The sequence below is a fragment of the Gavialis gangeticus genome, unplaced genomic scaffold (genome assembly GCF_001723915.1).
Source record: "Gavialis gangeticus isolate Ggan-Ray unplaced genomic scaffold, GavGan_comp1, whole genome shotgun sequence".
NCBI lineage: Eukaryota > Metazoa > Chordata > Crocodylia > Gavialidae > Gavialis > Gavialis gangeticus.
Window position 1 is genome coordinate 57,069,624 of NW_017729034.1, and position 5,419 is coordinate 57,075,042.

Below are 5,419 nucleotides of genomic sequence, written 5' to 3' on the forward strand. Positions count from 1 at the left end.
TCCTTCATGAATGGAATAATCAGAAATGAAAGGATTGAATGGTACAGGTGAAATATCTGAAAGCTACGACAAAATATTTTTTCCCCAGCCACCCATGCTTTCAAAAATAGGTGTGAGGGTCAACATCATCAGTTAATGCAAACCAAGTTCAGACTATATCCATTCCACAAGATCTTGTGTCGTTCAGCCATGATACTTTCCATCTACTTCAAGGAGTGGCACTGAATACTCTGAAGGTTGTGGCTAGTCTACTATTAAACATAGTACCTGAAATTTTGGGAGACACCTAGTGGGTGAGATTGCAAAACAGGAGTCTAAACTGAAGATACATTTCAGGCTCTGACAGTAATATGGACTTCTATAACTGGGGAGGAAGAAATCTTCCACCTGTTCCTCACCAAGCAACACTGTTTTCAATTGCTGCATGCACCAAATTGTTAACATCACATTAATCTGGGATTGTTTGAAGATGACTTCATCTGGAAAGAATCCAAATAGGGAGCTTTGAGGATTGCAACCTGTAATCTGTCTTTAACTTTGAAAACATCAGGCTTTGAAAAGTTGTAATTTGGAATAGGCTCTCTGTATAGCAACAGCTTCAGGACAAAGAATAGACATCTGGGATATGAGAGGGCACAAGTCCAGCAAGAAGGGTAATGAGAGCTAAAATAAGTTACATAAATATGTGCACAAATAATAGCTTGATTTCACTCCCACTGAAGTCAGTAAAGATTTTTACTATTAACTTCAGAGTTAACTGCAGGATCAGGTTTTTTTCAGAAATGTCTGTGTTAGGGTGCCCAAGAAAATGTGATATCACTTGTCAGGTACACCCACTAACTATCTTTAAAAAGGTGGTAAGAGTCATCAGATTAAGAAAGCTAGGACACTCTTAGGGAAGGTGATCACGAAACATCTATATCTTTCCTTTATTTATGCCAATCATTTTCAGATCAATATGCATGTGCTGCTTGAGATGTGCTGGGATAAATTCAACATTGATACCCACAAAGAACCACAAGCAAATTCATGGTAAATTAGTTCAACTCCTTGACTGAGTTTTTAAAGACCAGTCAGCTCTAAGGCAAAACCCTGAGTCCTTTGAGCAACAAGTCCCGATATACATAGTAAACTTACCCTTTCTGCAGCATGCCATTTCGGGTGGGCTAATTAGCACCGCTAAGTGTCCATACCAATTAGTCTACTCCTAAACTCATTAACCTAGCTGCACAGACATGGCTACACTGATTCCAGTTTAGAGGCAGAGAGTTACTGAACACACTGCTACCAGGCATGCTAAGTTTACAGTGTAGACATCATCCAAGATGCCTCACCACGTGGATGGTTCCATTGGCTCCAGTGAAATTACTCATGTGCTTAGCATTAGGTTCATGCTTAAACACTTTGCTGAATCAGGACTCAGGCCCCCAGTCTTCCCAAGCGCTTACACACATGCTTAACTTTCAGGAGGGGTAGGCCTACTAATGAGAATGAGGGCTACTCATGGATTTAACTGGATCAGTGCCAAAAAAATGAGCTTCCCTAGGCTGCAGTTGTGGTCAGCAGTGCAGCCAAGACCGGAGCGCAGGATTTCTCAAAATCTAGACTTGCACTCAGCCAGCCCCTCTTGATTCTTTAACTGCATTCAACTAATTATACCTCTGGGTGGGCAACATTAGCTCAGGAAGCTCTTGGAAATAAGCTCTCAGTCACTATTTTGGTGCATATAGTTCTGGCTTCAGTCCAAAGTGAAAAACAAAACTATCAGCCAGAAAATTCAGAACCAGAAAAAATGTACGCTACAGCTTCTTTTTGCTCCTGGGGAAGTTTCAGGGGAGGGGAGAAGAAACACAGGATTCCTAGTTTGTGGCTAGTCCTGCTTTCATTGAAGCCAAAGGCAAAGCACCCGTTGACACTCTTTCAACCTTTATGAGATCTTTCAGTCACCACTGAATCATGTGTTTTTGCTACAACTCCAGGGAAATCAGACTAGTCCTCAGTTATGATGGGGAGACCCACTGCAAACAGCCAAATCTGACATGACATCTCTTGTAGCTCCGGGAAAAGGACAGGGAGGCCTATAGGACTGAAGGCCCTCCCAAGGAAGTGTTTAAACACAGTGAAGAGGTAAGGCTGATACAGAGGACATGCTTTGTTGATTCATGTTGACAATAATAGCAATGTTTTATTTCACTGCTGATACAGAGGACATTATGTGCTACAGGGTGTTCTGTAGTACCTTTTTAAAGTGTAACCATGTCTTAGCATTACGGCAGCACACACAGTGTTTCTCATTCAAGACAGCCCAGCAGACACAGCCAGCCTGCACAAAAGCTTACCCAGTACTACTGGAACAAACTGTCAGAAGGGAACACTGAGGAAAGATGACCAAGTTGTCTGGAATTTCATTTCTGTGAGCCTTTCCCAGCACTTTGCACTTTGTTTATACAAGAGTAATGCTGAGCACTTGAACATGCCAGATCCCCAGCTGGTGTAAAATGGCCTACTGCCATTGATTGCAATGGTGCTGTGCTGATTTACACTGTCTGAGGACTTGGCCCTTTATTTTCCATGGGTTTTTCCAATGCTTACTAATAATAAATACCAGAATGGTTGTATGCAAAGTGACTTGCATTAGGATTTGCTCTCCTTTAAAGGGGAGAGAGATGTGCAGTGTGCATTTGCTTCTTTATTCTGGATCCTCACTAGGTACAGACCTAATGTCTCTCCAAGTACTCACTCCAGGGTAACACTGGCTAGCGCTGCTGGCTGTACTGATTGGCACAAGTGGGCTATGCTATGGCTTCACCCATTATGAAAGAGGGGGTACAGTCCACCTCTGTAAAGTTGTAGCAAGGTACCTTCCGCTCTGTGCTTCTCTGTTACCACCCAGAGGGCATTGTGCCTTTGCGAGTGCTTTGATTTGCACTCCTGGATACCTGCTGTCCAGATATGGGTCATCTTTTGGCACAGCTCAGCCCTGAGAGAAGCAAATATTAGTTCATGGTGTACTGAAGTCTGAAAAATCCCACTTCTGCTGTCAAGACTGAATAGCAGTTTGGGATTTGATGTACATGACTCACTTGTTATATAGCTCTGCCACTGCTTAAGGGATTAGGCACTGTTCTTGATAGTAGTGCCCACAGAGTGTCAGCAGTCTGAAAGGCCACAGGAGAGTTTGGGGCGGGTGGGGGGAAACTAGCCAAGTATGAAGGAAATGTCCACTGCACCACTTTAGTACAGCTGGTCTGTCTGTCTGTCTCCCTGAACATACCTGGATGGTCCCTCCGTTACTCAAGGCTGCGTATTGTAAGCAAGTATCAGCATAAATGTAAGTGAGGGCTGGTGTCCACACAAAGGAATTCTCTTTGGCTGTGTTTACAGATCAATGAAAGAGGAAGGAAAGTGGTGGGGCAGTAATATCTGATGAAAAGAAAATGCACAATCTAAACCAGATTGCTTGTCAGTATTCCAAGAGCTGCATAAACTATTTTATTAGCATGTAAGCAGCCTTTTTTTCCTCCCATGAGAAGATTGCAAAACATCTCTCCAAACAGATATTTTTGTTTTCCTGTTCATAAAAACGACAAAAAAGATTTTCCTAAAAGATTGTTAAAAAAACAAGCAAAGAAACCCAGAAAAGCAAACCCTAAAGCCCTCAATCTGTTTTTAGTCACTTCTTACTCAGGGAAATCTTCTAGCAAGGGCCCAACTCCTACAACCACTGAAGTCAATGGTAAACTCCTCTTGTTTCAATGGGTGAAGGTGAAGGCTCTGAGCCAACAGGAGTTTTACCGGGACAAGGACTTCAAGGTTTGGCCCTAAATTCACATCTATGGTGAAAACTTGTTTATTAGTTTTCAACCTGAAATTCATTTCCGTTGTTATGTCTAGGGACTTACCCAAATTGAGGAGGCAGATAGCTGATTTCTCGGGCAGATCGCAGCCAGGCGCCATTCTTGTGGGCTTATTGCAGCGGTGCCACCCCATGCCTCTGATTGGCCAAGCAGCCCCAGTGGCCCTGCCCCAGTGGCCCCACCCCTCTGGGATTGGTTGAGGGCTGTCCATCATGCAGCCCTGCTCCTTGCTGCTGATTGACCAAGAGCTGTCTGTCATGTAGCCCTGCGCCTCACTCGTGTACCTCCTCTCCTCACTGCTGATTGGTGGGGAAGGGCAGGTCTACATGACAGACAGCTCTCTCAGCCAATCAGAGGCAAGGGGCAGAGGCTGCAGCCATCTTGGCTTCTCTCCTTTGTCCTGGCAGCCTCTTTTCCCCTGGCAGTATGTGTGGCTGGGCCCCAGCAACCATGAAGATTGGTGGCTCCCTCTGGGGAGCCAGCATTTTATTTTTAGTAAGCTTTTTTCTTTTTTCAGGATACCGCAAACATTGCCCAATTTCACAGGCAATGCCCAATTTATGATTTCTGCAAAACTGTGAATTGAGTAGGTCCCTAGTTATATCTTATCAACTTTTGCAAAATGTGGTTTATAATGGAAATATTTATATTTACCTTAGTTGTAGCAATGAAATAGCAACAGCATTGGTTATAATCCTTGAATCTTGTCTGAGGTGCTTTGCTTTCAAAAACCTCCAAGACCTCCTTAAAGGATAGGACCCTATACCTAATTGTCCGAGGGCAGCACCTTAGTGTGGTGTTTGAGATAATGAAACCTGGGTAACGTCTAGTTCTGCCATGTTGCCATCCAAAGGAAAGGCATGCCCTATTCCCAAGCTCTTTGCTGTAGCATAACAGAAAGATATTGATACGAATTCTGTCTTTTTACCTAGAGAAATCCCACTAAAAGCAATGGAAGTAAAACAAACTGAATGTGATCCTTCAACTCTGCAAATCGAGAGTTGCAATGTAGGGGTGAGGATCCAGTTCTAACTCAGAAAGACAAATGAGGATGGTCAACAATCAGATAGTAAAACCACTCAAAAAATCAGCATCCCTGTATCTTAGTTTGCCCTTGAGTGCAAATGAGAATAAGCCTCATCTTACTTGAAAGAGATTCTATGAGGTCGAGCTACTTTAATGTTGTTAAGGTACCCTGGTGATTCTCGGAGGAACTGCATTAAAAGCATCCTGATTTTGTGTGTGCATGCGTGTGCCTGATTTTGGGGAGGGTGTGTGTGTATTTTACTGGGTAAGATCAGCAAGGTTTCTTTCTATTCTTACTAGAATCCAAAAACAGTATGCTTCCATATAGGGTTGCCCAACTCTCCTGCAATCTCTCAAGCTGAACATATGTTTTGAGTTATTAATATGATTAACTGGAATTTGGGGACTTGAATCACAATGAATGTTATTTTTCTATCCTTTGGAAAAACCCTGTGATGGGGGTGTGTTTGTGCAAAGCGTCTGATATATCATCCTCTCCAGGGAAAGCAGTTGTGAGGATCTGGTGAAGCTGGGGG